Source organism: Hemicordylus capensis, chromosome 3, assembly GCF_027244095.1.
Source record: "Hemicordylus capensis ecotype Gifberg chromosome 3, rHemCap1.1.pri, whole genome shotgun sequence".
NCBI classification, from domain to species: domain Eukaryota; kingdom Metazoa; phylum Chordata; class Lepidosauria; order Squamata; family Cordylidae; genus Hemicordylus; species Hemicordylus capensis.
In genome coordinates this window covers 251,762,960-251,779,301 of record NC_069659.1, presented here as the reverse complement: position 1 = coordinate 251,779,301, position 16,342 = coordinate 251,762,960, and the positions used below count along the sequence as shown (strand labels likewise).

The 16,342-nt window shown below is 46.3% G+C and overlaps 1 protein-coding gene across 4 annotated transcripts in view; it reads left to right on the top strand.

The window, feature by feature from the left end:
* The first annotated feature begins 14,933 nt into the window (after positions 1 to 14,933).
* The window catches only part of LRRC27 (leucine rich repeat containing 27), a 67,862-nt gene continuing 66,453 nt past the window's right edge, over positions 14,934 to 16,342 (top strand). Inside the window, exon 1 of one of the 4 annotated variants that reach the window (XM_053312414.1) lies at positions 14,934 to 15,094. The gene's annotated coding sequence lies outside the window, so the exon portion shown is untranslated. Of the gene's footprint in view, positions 15,095 to 15,500; positions 15,737 to 15,768; positions 16,049 to 16,342 lie in introns of those variants that run through there. The other 3 variants (XM_053312416.1, XM_053312413.1, XM_053312415.1) reach the window with 3 other exon arrangements.

The window sequence follows — 16,342 nt, the reverse complement described above, 5'->3', positions numbered from 1 at the left end:
CTTCCCCCTACCCACCCACCCGATCGTGTGAAAGGCCCCAATACCTAACAAATCAATACCTAACTAATGTCAACCTAATACAACACCTAAATTTATCTTCTGCTTTGACTATATATATCCCACTTTGTTTCTCTGCTTCTGCCACACCAATACCACCTACCAAACAGACTATTAAAGGTGGAAATAAAGGTAATACCAGCCTATTAAAGGGAAGGGAACTTAACTGTTCACTTTTTTCCTGAAGAGAGAGAGATGACATAATACTTTTAGTAGTACCCTGGGCAACCTGCTTTGGATGACTAAAAATGAATAAATCTGACCTTGTATGTCTCAAAGATGGTGTGGTAATTGCACCCAGATCCCCAAAAGAAGACAGGATATGCGTGTATGGATGAAAACTAGGGCCACTTTTATTAACTATAAATTAGGCAGAGGTCTGCAACCGGTAAAAACATAACATGCATGAACTAGAGTGCCGGCAACTTCACCCCCCATTACAGGTGATTGGGAACAGACTCCTAGCAATGGCTGTCTTCCTCTCACTTTTGGGTGAAGCAGCTGGGTCTGGCAGATGCCATCTGAACCCTCAGCATAACCCCACCAAGCCACACAGTTTACTGTGTCAAGGAGGTAGCCGCAAGCGTCACCACCCCCAAGCCCCAGAGTTCTGAGTAGTTAAGCTGAATGGCATCCTAAAGGTGGTCCATTCCCAGACACATTTCCATTCCCTGGGTCACAAAATTCTGAAGGGTTGTTCCATGAAACCCCAATCACCTGAAGGTGCCTATGGCTGAACACCAATCAAGAGCTTAAGCTACAAAAACTGCACTCACCTGCCAATAAAAAGGAACAAAACTCAGTTTAGTTCCCTTTCCCCCACCTGGATATTGGGTTGGAGTGGCATTTCTGCTTGTTATGTAAATAAGAATCTTCAGAATAGCTCCTGCATTTAGTTATAATTATTTACTGTGTTTAACAAATTCCTGTTCCTAGAATTCTAAAGCAGCATTTGATTCTTCCTCTCTTTCCTCTCCTTTTAATCAATTTCACAGTTAATGAAAATTGCTTTTACATAATAAACACTCCTACTTATAAAACTGCAAAGAAAGCAAATGTAAAACATTTTTATTCTGGAGAAAACATCATACGGGTAGTATAACTGTCAACTATGATATTCTAGCTCCTAAAAAACCAATATTTACTAAATGTAAAATTGCACAATATACTCAGAGAGTATAAAAACTGTTAATAATCTTTACAATCAAGATACCTTATTTTCTTCAGAAGAATGCTACACCTCATGCTGCTTTTGAATGACAGAGTACTCACACACACTCACAGGGATTCCAGATTCCTTCACGCTCTTAATTATCAGTGAAGAACAGCTATGCACAAGTTACATAAATGGATTAGGAAAAGAGCTTCCAGGAAAGAAGGGATGACTTCTAGGCAGATTTGAACCTCATTCTTTGTTTTTAGAAATCAATCATTGCTCAGAAAAGATTGACTTTTATTAGAGAATGTTTAACACATGGTTTACAAAAGCAGTAGTGAATAGAGTTTCCCGATAAAACACGGCCGCGTACCAACGAATGTGTGGTTGCAAAGGCAGAGAGAATACATCACTGTACGCAAGTCCCTACGGGTTTGGGTAGAGTCCGGTTAAAGGAGTTCAGTGTCCAAAAGGTCCGAGGGAGGGACGAATCCCAGCCTCACCTTGCATGTGGCCGGCAGGGCCGTGCCAGTCTTCTTCTGCCAATTGCAGCCTCTGGGCGTGGGTCCTTGACAGCGAAGGGTCTTCTCCAGGTCCAGGGGGTGCTCCAGGGGCGTTGTCAGCAGGAGTTCCTGACGTGGTCAGCCGCTGTGCTGGCATGGTTCGTTTATCATGCAGATATGCTATAGATCACGTTCCCGAAGCGGGAGGTTACATACATATGCACATACATACATGCAGGTCAAGACAGCCATAAGAAAATAAGTGTCCATCTGAGTTAGTCGCGAGCTGCAAAGCATCGCCAATGTATGCAAGTCCTCCTTCGGTTCCACGCGTATGTGGATCTGGACAGAGTCCAGGATAGAGTTCAAGCCAGGAGAGCGGGGGAACCCGGTCTCAACTTGTGGGTGGGGGGTGGCACATCGTCCAGGGTGTCCTCTGGGGGTCTCCAGGTGGTCTGGCATCCTCCTGCAGGGGAAAAAAGAAACCTCGCTGGGCTTGTCCGCAGCTCTGGTGGAGCTCCTCTCTACCAAGGTAGGGTGGAGTGTATGGTGGCTTGCCCCCCGTGGGCGTGGCAGGGCAAGCCGTAGGTGGCTCCCCTCCTCTGGGTTTTTAGGAGGGCGAGCTATTTCCCCGTGGGATGCGGTGGCGTGGCTTGCCCCCTGTGGGTGTAGTGGGGCAAGCCGTAGGTGGCTCCCCTCCTCTGGGTTTTAGGAGGGCGGGCCGTTCCCCCGTGGGATGCGGTGGCTTGGCTTGCCCCCCGTGGGCGTAGCGGGGCAAGCCGTGTGGGTGGCTCCCCTCCTCTGGGATTTAGGAGGGCAAGCCGTTCCTTTGAGCGCTCAGTGGCCCCTCCCCTCTTGGGTTAGGGGAGCGGGCTGGCCCAGTTCCCCCCCTGGGATGTTAGGGGGGCGAGCTGGCTCCTGGTACTGGCGGTGTCCCAAGATGTGTTCTATGTAGATGTCTCGGGACCACCGGATGGCGTCAGACACCATCAGTTTGTGCATGAGCTTTGCATAGCGCTTGCCCACGCCACAGGCTCTCAGGACTGGCTCGTTGGCGGGGTCCCAGCCCCCCAGGGCCCCGACCAACAGGGCGTGGACAGAGACCTCATAGCCTCGCTCCCTGAGTGCCTGTGTGAGTGGGGCATACTTCTGGTGCTTCTTCTCTCTGGCCTCCGTCATGGCTACTTTCCGGTTTTCAAAGGGGATGGTGACATCAACCATGACGATTTTCTTCTTCTCCTCATTGCGGACCACAATGTCAGGCCGCAGCTGGCTGCCTGTCCTGGGCACGGCTCGGTTGACAGAAAGGGTGCCTTTGGAGGCAGGGATGGCCTTGGCCAGGCGGTACAGCACTGTGTTGTGCTGGTGCTGCCAAGCAGCTGAGTGGGGTGGGCAGCAGCACAGCACATGGGGTAGAGTCTCATTGGGGTGGCCGCAGCGACGGCAGCGCTCGTCTCCTGTGCCTCCTGTCTTGATTGCTCTGTTCAGGGGGACCACGTTGAGGCGGGCGCAATGTATAAAGCGCCAGTCAGCAAAGCGCGTGAAGTCACCGCGGGGCATGAAATGGTTGCTGGCGTCCCACTGCGAGGTGACTTCGAACACCTTACCCTGGTCTGGTTTCCGCTTCAGGTCATTGCAGTATTTTTCACGGATCATCGATCTGATGGTGCTCTCCAGGTACCTCCTGTCCCGGGCGGCAAACATCTTCAATTCCGGGGGGTCTCCACGGATCAGCGCCACCTTCAGATCTCTCTCCCCTTGATCCCAGGCCCACTGGCAGCCAATGCGTTTGTGCAGCCTCCTGGTGGCATTCCTGGCGCGGGTCCAGAGGGTGGCAAAGTCTCCTCCATCACGGCCAAACTCTCCCTCCAGGCATCCGCTCAGGTATGTGGCCAGGTCTTCCTCGGAAGGGTCTCTGGCCAGTGTCTTTCGTGCTACAGTGTTGAGGGCACCGAAGGCCACAGACCTGACGGTGTCGTCGGGGCAGGTCAGCAGGCAGAAGGCATGGTTGACAACAGACAGGTCACAGAGGTCCCCCATTCTAGGTGTCCCAGTGCCCCCTTGTTTCTGGGGCACGCGGAGGATGTCGTTGGTGGCCCTCTTGGGGAGGCTGAGCCACTTCTTCAGCATGGCTGTGATGGACCGGTCGGCCCTGTTGAGGGGTACCTTGGCGACGGCTGAGCCTCTCAGGACGAAGGAGATTCTTGGGAGCAGGGAAGTGTTCAGCGTGTCGATCTTCTGCCAGGGGGCGAGCAGTGAGGTGTCGAGCTTGTTGGCGTCTGCAACGATGGCCTGGATGGTAGCTTCGGGGGTCTGCTTTGCTCGGAAGCCAGTGGGCGTCCCTAGGTGGTGGTACGTTTCTCCATCCGTGAGGCTGGCCATGCTGTCTTCCTGGATGGTGAAGCGGGTTTGCAGGACTCTGTCTCGGAGACTCCCGTTGACGTGAAGTGAGGCACATTTCCCGGCGTTGAATTTGAGGCCCATCCAGTCAGCGGCAGCAGAGGCAGCGTTGAACATGGCCTGGAGCTCCTCTGGAGTTTCTGCGACAAGCACCAGGTCATCTGCATAGGCCAGCACGCTGACCTTCTTGTTGTAGAGGTGGAAGCCCCCCGGCCCGTTGGCAATGTGGCGGAGGAGTGGCTCCATGGCCAGGTTGAAGATGATGGGGCTGAGCGGGCAGCCTTGCTTGACTCCTGAACGCAAGTTGATGTCTGGGGTTTCCCCTTCTGTTGCTCGCATGGTGGTGGTGCACCCCTCGTAGAGCTCCCGGATCAGGCCCAGGAATTCCTCTGGCATGCCAAACTCTGCCAGGGTGTCAAAGATGTGGCGGTGTAGTATACGGGTAGTATAACTGTCAACTATGATATTCTAGCTCCTAAAAAACCAATATTTACTAAATGTAAAATTGCACAATATACTCAGAGAGTATAAAAACTGTTAATAATCTTTACAATCAAGATACCTTATTTTCTTCAGAAGAATGCTACACCTCATGCTGCTTTTGAATGACAGAGTACTCACACACACTCACAGGGATTCCAGATTCCTTCACGCTCTTAATTATCAGTGAAGAACAGCTATGCACAAGTTACATAAATGGATTAGGAAAAGAGCTTCCAGGAAAGAAGGGATGACTTCTAGGCAGATTTGAACCTCATTCTTTGTTTTTAGAAATCAATCATTGCTCAGAAAATAGTATATACTAACTTAACCCAATCTGTACACTAGTACTTGATTGCTCCCCTCACACACCCCTGCCACAGCCCCCTCACCTCAGAGATTTCTCTACCCTCACCTGAGCTGCACTTCTGCTCCTCCTCCTCCATCCTGTTGCTTCCATCTCCCTCACCCCTCTTGGTCATGGCTGTGGTGTTGCCAGTGTCAATTGGCCAAGCTGCATCCCCCTAACCCTAATGACCTCCCCACCTTCACCTGAGCCCTGCTTCTGCTCCTCCCTGCAGGAGCAGCAGCAGTGGTTGACCAGGCCTTTCCTCGCTGCCACTGCCATGGCTACTTGTTCCCCTCAAGGTGCTGACCGACCCGGCCTGTCCCTCACCTGTCTACCTTTCTCTCCCAATGGCCTTGGTAGCCCCGAGCAGCAGCAGCAGTGGTTGACCAGGCCCTTCCTTGCTGCTGCTGCTGCTGCCGCCGCCACCGCAGCCATATCCACTCATTCCCCTCAGGTTGCTGACAGGCCTGGGCCTGTCACTCACCCTTCCTTCTTTCCCTTAGGGCTGTTCTTTTTCTCTCATTCTCTCTCCTCCGCTTGCTCTTACCGTCTGTCTTTCTTCCCCTCCCTTCTTTGTACTTTCTTTCTCTCTTTCTCTCTCGTTCTTCCAGATTCTGTTCATTTTGTTTCCTTATCTAATTCACACAGTGGTAGCCTCCATCTCCTGAAGGGCCTCTTTCCTCCCTCATGACCCCTCGTTTTGCAGACCCCTGCCCACTATCTATATATTTATTTCTCTTAGACATGCCCGTCACTAATCTCATGCGTGGCAGCTCTCGAGAGCAGAAGCACCATGGTGATTGGGCAGTGGGGATTCCATGTGCAGATAAGGAGGAGGAGCTTATGGCACTGTGGTGATTGGGCAGTGGGGATTCCATATGCAGCTAGGGAGAAGGAGCCTGTGATGGTTAAGGTCAGCTGGAATGCAACTGTTACTGATCGGAAGATGTTCTTGATTGTAGAAGAGAGGAATCTATATATATAAAAGGATAGTGGGCAGGGGTCTGCGAAGAGAGCGGGGTCATGAAGAAGGAAAGAGCCCTTTCAGGAGAAAGAGGCAGCCGTTGTGTGAATTAGATGAAAAAACAAGATGAACAAGATCTGTTAATTCAGGAAGGGAGGGGGGAGGGAGAGAGAGAGAGAGAGAGAGAAAGAAAAGAAGGCGGGAAGAAAGGCAAAAAGTGAGTGGAGGAGAGAGAGGAAAAAAGAAGGGAGGGGAAGAGAGAAAGAATGAAGGGAGAGGGATGGGGCCGAGCCTGTCAGTGGCCTGAGGTGAACAAGCAAAGAAGGGCCTAGTCAAGCACTGCTGCTGTTTGGGGATACCAAGGCCATTAGCAGACTGGGGGAGGCAGGCAAGGGATAGGCCCAAGCCTGTCAGTGGCCTGAAGAGATCGAGCCTGAAGTGGCCTGAAGAGATCCCTCTTGGGATAGGGGCTACAGCTTGGACGACAGGCACCAGCAACACTGCAGCCATGACCAAGATGGGTGAGGGGAATGGAAGCAACTGGATTGAGGGGGAGGAGCAGGAGTGCGGCTCAGGTGAGGGTGGAGAGATCTCTGTGAGGAGGACTGGCAGGGGGTGATGGAAGCAGATGCTCTGTGCAAGTTAAGCTAGTCCTTTTATATAGAGAGATTTTTCTCTCCTCTACAATCACTCACATTTTCCAACCAGTAACAGTTGCATTCCAACTGACCTTAACCATCACAGGCTCCTCCTCCCTATCTGCATATGGAATCCCCACTGCCCAATAACCTACTGCCCCTGCCACAACCCCTGCTTTATCGCTTAGTGTCAGCCACCCACTCTCAGCCGTCCCCTCGCCACCACTCATTTGCTTGTTCGTCCCCTCCCCGCCACTCACTTGCTAACTCACCCCTCCCTGTTGCTCTCTCGCCCCCTCTCCACTGCTTGCTCACTCACCCCCACCCAACCACTCACTCACTCACTCACCCCCCCTCAATGCCATTCACTTGCTTAATCACCCCCTCTCTACTGTTGGAAGTTAAGGACTTTGCGCTGTGTCTTGTCTCAGACAGTGGGGGACAGACTAGTGAGTCAGAGGGCTAGAGGGTCAAGACATTGGTCATCCCTTCTCTACTGCTCTGACACTATCCCTTTGGAATGTAGATTGCTAATCTCAGGGACTTCCTTCCTTCCAGCAACTCACTTCCTCTCTCCTCTTCCCTACCTGTCCTTCTCAGAGGCGTAACTATAGGGGGGGCATGGGGGGCACATGCCCCGGGCGCCATCTTTTCTGGTCACGTGGGGGGCGCTGCCATGACAAAAAAATTTCTTTTAATTTTTTTTAAAAAAATTTGTTAATACAAATGTTTCCTGCTCAGTGCAGCAGCGCTGCAGCAGTCAAGGGAGCGTGCCGGCGCCCCTCCCCCACGAGTGGTCCCTTCCGCGCCCCCCGCCCCCCCCCCCCCCATTGCTTTGCTGACGCCTGGCGGCCAGTCAGTGGCCTGGCTTGGCGGCGGCGGGCGCTTGTGAGGAAAAACCTAAGTATAATGTAGTATGTTGGGGGGGCGGGGGGGGTGGGGGGCGCCATTTCAGTGCTTGCCCCGGGCGCTGTTTTCCCTAGTTACGCCTCTGGTCCTTCTACCTTGCAACATGGCAAGCTCCTCTCCCTGCACCATGTGTGCAGAGAAGATGCAGAATCCATCTGCATCCAGCTAGATAGATAGATTAGAGATCCTAACTCCTCACTTTCCTATCTAGAATGGAGTTCCTTAATAAATGCCTTATATATTGCTTTGAAACTATGAATTGGCTCCAAGTTACTTTACTCTCAGCATACACACATGCCTAAGTAAATTCCGCTGTGTTGTGCCTCTGTGCACTCTGCTATAATGAAAAAGGGTTTCTCTCACCAAAGAGAATTCCCAACACTCTCTCTCACCAAAGAGAATCTTTGGTTTCTCTCACCAAAGAGAATTCCAACCACTCACTCGCTCACATACACTCTCCCCACCGCTTGCTCCCTCCCTCACTCACCCCCTACCTACTCCTTTCCCCTATCTGCATATGGAATCCCTACTGCCCAATCACCACAGTGCTTCTGCTCCGATTGGTAAAGCACTGTGTGAGCAGGGCTTGCCATGTAAGACCTTAAGGCAGGGTTTCTCAACGTGTGGGTCCCCAGATGTTATTGGACTTCAACTCCCATAATCCCTAGCCCCAGTGGCCTTTGGTTGGGAATTAAGGGAGTTGAAGTCCAGTTACATCTGGGGACCCACACGTTGAGAATCCCTGCCTTAAGGTAAAGGTAAAATGTGCCATCAAGTTGATTTCGACTCCTGGTGCCCACAGAGCCCTGTGGTTTTCTTTGGTAGAATACAGGAGGGGTTTATCATTGCCTCCTCCCGCACAGTCTGAGATGATGCCTTTCAGCATCTTCCTATATTGCTGCTGCCCGATATAGGGGTTTCTGGGAAACATACCAGTGGGGATATGAACCGGCAACCTTCTGCTTGCCAGTCAAGCATTTTCCCACTGCACAACTTAAGGTGGCTACATAAGATCTTAGCTTATTACAAAAAGAGAGATATCTATGTGGGTTAAATAAAATGAATGAGACAAGCTTAAAGAAGGGTTTTGGTGAATGTGCATCTTTCCAAAATAAGGCACATATTGCTTTTCTGATAATACATTTCCATGCATTTAAAACGTATGGATGTGACTATGGAAGTCATATCTTTCTCTCTCTGGCCCTCTCAAGTTTGCAATGCCTAGACCAATTTGAACTAAATTTGAAACACTTGTAGGGACACATAGGGACACCTCTATGGTGTAGTTTGTGATGATGTCCTGCATCCCAACTAAAGATGGTGGAAGCACGACTGCTTGAGGCACAAGTGGGCTAACTTGTGAACTGCCTAACCGATTTGGACCAAATTTAATATAGTTGTAGGGACACCTCAATGGTGTGGTTTGTGATTATGCCATCTACCCCAAAATGGTAGATGCAAGAATGTTTGAGGCACATGGGAACTGATTTCAACGAAATTTAGTTCAGTTCTAGTGACACATAGGGACACCTCAACAGCGTAGTTTGTGATGATGTCATCCACCCCAATTCAAGGTGGCAGATACATGAATGTTTGAGGCAAAATTGGGCTAACTTGTGAAGATTTAAGATTATAGTGAAAACACGCAGATTAGTTCTTACCAGAACTTTTTGTTTTTATGGAAAATTAAAGTAGAAAGAGAACTTTTGGGAAAGTGTACATTTTCACCTTTGAGAGTATGCAGTTCCTTTGGCAAACAGTAACATCACACTTCATGTTTCCTGCCATCCGTGTTTCTGAAAATAGGGCCAAATCTATTTTAAAAGATGATAATAGTAACAACTCATTTCCTTCTGTTTCTAGATATTTATATAATAGGAACATGAATAAGATGCTACTATTATATCCATCTGCAGAGGTCGAGCTGAAAATGAAATTTTCCTGTAACGTTTTTGAGCATTTCTGCTTTAGATTATTTATACACATCTCTGAAAACTGTTGTTAAGATTAGCAGGTTCATTTTAACATATGGCTACTCATAGGTGATAGCACAGAGTGGTAAAGAAGGAGACTGTGACACAAATTCTGGTGGCATTAATAAAGATAATTGGCAAAGCATCCAAAATTATTTTGCTGTTTATCTGTCCAATACCCAGAACAGCACCTTCAAGACAATTATTGTGTAGCAAAACTTAAACTCTTCAGGTTGCTATTGAAATTGCAGGGCAAGTAACTCCAGATTAATACACAGTAAGGTGTGAAGCAAGTAAAACAGTGACAAGAAGGAATTCATGTGAGAAAGTGCTGCACCATGTTGAGTTTAGCCTGTTCGAATATTGTAGCATGGTCTCTAACACAAAGGCGATCAACAGTTGCTGGACTACAATTCCCTTCATCCCCAGCTGCCATTTATCACAGCTGAGAATGAAGGGAGTTGTAGTTCAACAACATAGGAAGCTGCCTTATACTGAGTCAGACCATTGGTCTATCTAGCTCAGTATTGTCTTCACAGACTGGTAGTGGGTTTCCCAAACTTGCAGGCAGGAATCTCTTTCAGCCCTATCTTGGAGAAGCCAGGGAAGGAACTTGGAACCTTCTGCTCTTCCCAGAGAGGCCCCATCCCCTAAAGGGAATATTTTACAGTGCTAGTCTCCCATTCATATGTGACCAGGGTGGACCCTGTGCTAGTCTCCTATTCATATGTGACCAGGGTGGACGCTGCTTAGCTAAGGATTTGCTTAGACCTTGCTTGCTACCACAAGACCAGTTCTCCTCTCTCAGACCAGAACAGCTGGAGAGTCTCAAGTTTGGCCACTTTTAATCTAGCACATTAGCAGTTAGACAGTATTCCAGGTCACTATGCTATGATATAGCATGCTGTTATAAGTGCTGTTCATCTCCAAAATGAAGAAACTATAGTTTGTCAATCAATTTCAGTTTCAAGAAGCTAATTCTCAAGTACAAGTGATAACAATATACTTCCCTCATATTTCCCCTTATAATGGTGTATAGCTCAACAACTGCTCTTTGTCTTTAGTGGATTTTCTCAAGTGAAGTCCTGTGGAGTTAGAGAGATTGGTTTGTAAACTTACTGGAGTGGGTGGGAAGGAACATTACTTCCCTGGCCTCCCTGCTCTATTTCTGAACTCACATAGAAATGTGACTTGCCAGGCTTTTTAGCTTTTCTGAAGCTTTGTTGATTAGCCTGTGGCACTTTGTTGCTCCTTTGGGTACACAGATCTAGAATCCTGCATAAGCTACCCCTAAATATATACCTCTAGCTAGATCCTCCAATTGGTTTGTAGCTGATTAGTGTAAGAGAGTATTTTAAAGAAAGATGTGTGCCTAGCTTGCAGTCCAAAGCATATTCTTTCCAGCCAGATAACAGGTAATTCAGCTCTACTCAAACTGAAAACTGGATACTAGCTTTACATCCTTTCTTTCAAACTTAACTCAAGTTGCAAAGCTGTTGCTCTAGAATTTTTTCCTCAGGACTCAACTTTTAACTTGCTGTTCTCTTGGTTTAGCTTTAACCCAGGCTAAGTGGGCAAAGAGGCATCTTTTAATGCGGTGATTCTCTTTATTTAGCAGGGGGAGAGTAACTGGCCCTATCCACCCCCAGCACAGTACCTCCAGGACTGTTACTGGTGTCTATCTTATATTTTTTAGATTGTGAGCCCTTCGGGGACAGAGATCCATCTTATTCATTCATTCATCCATTCATTATTTCTCTATGTAAACAGCTTTGGAAACTTTTTTGTTGAAAAGCGGTATATAAATATTTGTTGTTGCTGCTGTTGTTAATGTACAGGTACAATCACCTTCTTACTCGGGTGCTTAATTTATCAAGCTCATAGTCTTTATTACCATTTATTGCTGGGATTCTGAGTTGTTAAAAACATTATACATACCCTACGATACAGGGATAGCAGGGGGGTGAATGCAGAAGGTCCCAGGTTCACTCCTTGGTATCTCTAGGAGCATTTCCAGATAGCAGGCTTTACCATGGGTTTACTGTGAGGCTGAAGTTGCCCCCCCTCAAATGATGCAAAAAGATGGTTTTTTTACTCTGAACATAAACTGAGCTACGCTCTAATGCATAATGAACAAGTTGTTCTAGTAACAACTAATCAGCCTACTTTCCTTTCACTTACATCTGGATTAAATTTGGTGCAAATGGAGGTCCACAAGTTAGACCTCTTGCACCTCAAATGTTCATGTGTATGCCATCTTGGATTGGGGTGGATGTCATCATTACAAACTGTACCACTGAGGTGTCCCTGTATATAACTTACTACAGCTGTTCGAAATTTGGTTCAAATCAGTTAGGCGGTTCACAAGTTAGGCCACTTGCACCTCAAAAGTTTATGTGTCTGCCATCTTGGATCAGGGTGGATGACATCATCACAAACTACGCCGTTGAGGTGTCCCTACAACTGTACCTGATTTGGTTCATATTGGTCCCGGTGTTGCGAAGTTGATGGCGGGGGACAAACACACAGACACACATAGAATGCCAGGTGATCTCATAAGCCTACTGGAAAGTAGGCTAAAAATCTAGATTGTGCCTGGAGTGCTCACTGATAGCTCGCAGGGACTTCAGAGTAAATGTGAATGCACATCCTCCATTCCGGAGGAGAAGCGAGCTAAAAGCACCATCTGCAAATGCTCCTGGTAAGGCAGAGAGAGATTCCTGCTTGTAACCTTGGAGAGCTGCTGCCAGTCTAGACAATACTGAGCTAGGTGGACCGATGGTCTGATTCAGGATAAGGCAGCTTCCTACGTTCTTATGGGATATGTGCTCAAAATAAACAAACTGGTTATATAATTTAGTTTGGCACTGTTCTACATATTTTCATCCTTTTAACAACTTGCCAGCCTTGGATGCTTTCTGCAGTACTTGTATTTGACTAATGTATCTATTTTCTCAGTTTGCATGTTCTCTATTTAGGCAAAAATCAATCCAGATGTCTCATTAGGGAATTTAGGACATATGCTACTTGTTTTTAGTCAGTCTTTCATTGGTATTTACTTACCAGCTGGAGGACAAGGAGTTTTTCTTAATTACCTTAATTTAAGAATCTGTGCTTAGAAAATGATATTCAAAAAAACATCCTCTCCTATTTTCCCAAAATGAATTCTGACTTCTTTTTATGTGAAAGTAAAATTTAAGAGTGCCTAAATTACAGTGACAGTAAACTTGTACTGAAGGGGAGAAAAACAAGCATTGTTTTTAGTAACCGATTCTCACTATTTTTAATAGGCCAGACTACATCTTGAGCTTGGAAGACAATATACAAAATTCCTTTAAATGTGGCAAGATGTGCCTTATTCCTGAAGTCTGGTTTCAAATCAACACAGTGTATCATTTTATTTTATTTATTTTTAAACAGGTATATCCCTCCTTTCTCATCAAAGATACCCAAGGCAGTTATCAATCAAAAGCCACAAAATACATTAGAAGTCAGCTACACTAAAAATAAATACATAAAAATCCATAATTGGGGGGGGGGGCGGGAATGCCTTCAACTACCAACCAATCACTAATCAAGCATCACCCTTCCCCAACAGCAAGTTTTAACACAATATCTGAAGCAGTATAGTGTAGAGGCCAACTGCAAATCTCTGGAGAGGGCCTTCTCAGTGTCACCACCAAAAATGCCTTGCTCCTTGTGTATGCTTACTGTACCTCAAGAGGGCATTGGAACCTGGAGAAAGGCCTCAGAAGACAATTGGACTGTACAAAGAGACAGAGTTGGTCCTTAAGGTATCAGGGCTCAAACCATTTCGGGCTTCAAAGATCAAAACCAGGACCTAAGCGGAGCCTAGAAACAAATTGGTAGCAATGTGGATCCCATAAGTTAGGATGAATGCTCCCAACACAAAAACCTGTTAAAAGCTGCTTCATTTTGCTTCAACTAACATTTCCATAGGGAAGCTGATTTCAGTATTGAAATTTGATAGATGCAAAGGAAGTAAAGTGTTAGTTTCTGGTTGTAGTAATATTTTTTATGTCAGAAACAGCTTATTTTAAAAAGCAAATATTTGTATAGTCTGGTCCTCTGCTGTTTCACCAAAGAGTAGATTCATAACACTAGTTAAAAGAGGACACTGTTCTGCTGCTCTATAAGAGCTTACCCTGTCTCCTGTTTTTACTAGGAATTTCTTCCACTCAGATTCCTCATCCTTAGACCCTCCAGCATTTTTGTGCTTCTGTTTCCTCACCCAATCCCATTTCCACTTCTTACCCAGTGTGAAGTATGCCTCCCTGGCTGTGGCTGACTTTTAATTTTGCTGGCAGATGCTGCACTCTTTGTCAGCATCCTGTAACTGACCCCCTCCTCAATACTTAGAATGTAAATGAACATCCCATGACATCACAGTTGCTCAGCCAATAACTGAGAAAATGACTGAACAGCCAGTTTTTATTTATTTAATATTTAGGATTTTCAAAACCAATAAATAATATCAGCTCTGAGAGGATACTTAGGGTTAAAATACCACACCTTAAAAGTGCATCTGGCGATTTACTGTGCTCTTGAGACCTGCTTAAACATTCCATTTTACGTGTGCACACATGTAAATGTTTTTGTGTGAATTACTGTACATGCAATCATTTCAAAAGTTAATCCAGGTAGAGGCCCCATTAAGTGCAGGGTACAGATAGGAAATGCACTACTGTATATGTGTTGAACATAATGTGTAAATAGAGCTTTGGTTTGGCACTTAACCCTTATCTGAAAGTGCACAAAGAAGTCCCTGCAAGGATACATTCCAATCAATGTGATATCAGCCAACATTGCTCTGTCACTTGTGGGCTGTTTACCATACTATGAAATTCCTTTCTGCAGTGCAATTATGTTTATAATACAGTAGCTTATTTCTACCAACATCACATTGGCAATTTTGCTTTCTATCTTGTAAGAATTATTGGTGGTGTAAATCAAATTATTCATAGATTACAGAATAGTTATTTAGGATTAAAATAAATTTATTATGTTTTAGATTTATCTTGTTTGTATTTAGCTATGTAATGGATTTTTATGAATCCGCACAAATCCTCTTGGCAAAAAAAATCTATTTCAGACTGACACAATTCCTCACTAATCTTTGCTAGTGTTATTTACTGCAGTTTTGTCATAGTATTATAGGCTATTGTTGACTAAAAAGCAAGACTCTATTATGTAACAACACAAGGCTGGTGCGGGGGGGGGGGAAGTAGTTTGTATTATAAATGCATAATTGTGTTATAAATGTATCATTGACAGTAGCTTGTGAGCATCTTGTTTGATGCTATTACTTTTGATGTAATGACAGTCTCAGAGTTGGATTTAAATTAAAGCAGGCCGGTCTGCACAATTTGGTTATCAACAGTTATGTTCAGTGAAATCTTAATGTTGCCTGCTTGGGACTGTAAAAAAAGGGGTGGGGGTGGGGATTGTTAAGTACTTTGAGGGCCAAAATAAAAGGTTGATGGGCAAACCTGAGTCAAAGTTTACTCAGGACAAGCCGACATCAAGGGACTTTTAAAGTCACTTCTGCCCTCTTTAAAAGGAAAAAAAACCTCATAGACCATCCAACCTACATTTTATTTTGTATGATCCTCACAATGCATATTAAAACTGAAAGAAAAGGAAGGTACGTAACCATTATATGCATCAGGATTGTTTGTGTAGATCTCATAGCAGTCTACAGAAGAATTTAGCTTTCCATGAGCCAAGGAGGCGAAGATACAGAAAAGTGTTCTCTCTCTCACTCTGGTGCCTTTATGTATTAATAATTTTAAGCACATGGAGCGAGCATTTCAAAGACTGGTGTGGAAGGGTAAAAGAACGGAGAAAAGGGAAGGAGGTGTAGCATTTTGCTCTTTCCTTTTTCAAGCCTTTTGTATGATACATATATAAACTCCAGCTTAAAATAAGGTGCAGGTGAGAAGACAAAGATGGAGGAAGAAAACGCCGCGGTGTTGAAAGGCGGTGCCAATAAGCAGGCTGCCCTCCAGTGCGGGCGAAGGACGCCCCTCGGCGTTCTCCTCCGCCGCCTCCTCCGCGAGTCGCTACTAGCGAGCCGAAAGGAGGAGGCCGCCTCCTGCGCTTCCCAGCAGCTTACGTGTTGCTATGGAGACCTCGGCAGCTGCTCCCCGCGGCCTGTTTGTTTCACTTTGGTCACGACATAATCAAGAACAATATCGGTGGGAGGGAGCAGAGGGGCCCGCTCAGTGGCAGAGGGGCGTTGTTTCCCCGTCCTAGTTGGCGGCGTCTCTCGCGGGCCAAGAAGCAGGTGGGTGAGAAACTGGACTGGTTGACCCATTAGAGGCGGAGAGAGAGAGAGGGGAAAAAGAACCAACCACCGGGGGCCGGACGGGCGGATTATGAAGTGCCCCACTACGGGACAAGGGTTATTTTCTGAAGTGGAGGCTGCAGGGGGAGACCTTGAAAATCTCTTGTTACCTTACCAGTACCATGCTTGCCAACATGTCCCTATTTTCCCATTCAGGTGAATGGGGAAATAGGAATACGTTGGCAGGTGTGCCATACAAGTAAGAAGTTTTGCTTGTCTAAGCCTCCTTAGACATTTTTATGGAAAGGCGGGGTAAGAAGCTTTTAAATCAATCAATAAAACTGGTGGCCACAACTCCATATAAATAAACAAAAACTAAGAAGAGGAAGAAACGGGAAGGGAAAGGGGTCACTCTCTTCCCTAGCTGTTCTTTTTCACACAAGTCATCTAGCTGGTTTCTTTCCCTCTTGTGTGTAACTGTAGCTCCCCGCTGTTATCTGTCTCTCCAGTTAGATAAAACTGTTTTGCACATCACGTGTGCCTCTACTGTAGGAAGAAAATTGCATGCAGGTTGACATGTTTGTATATTTTTACTGTGTGTATATG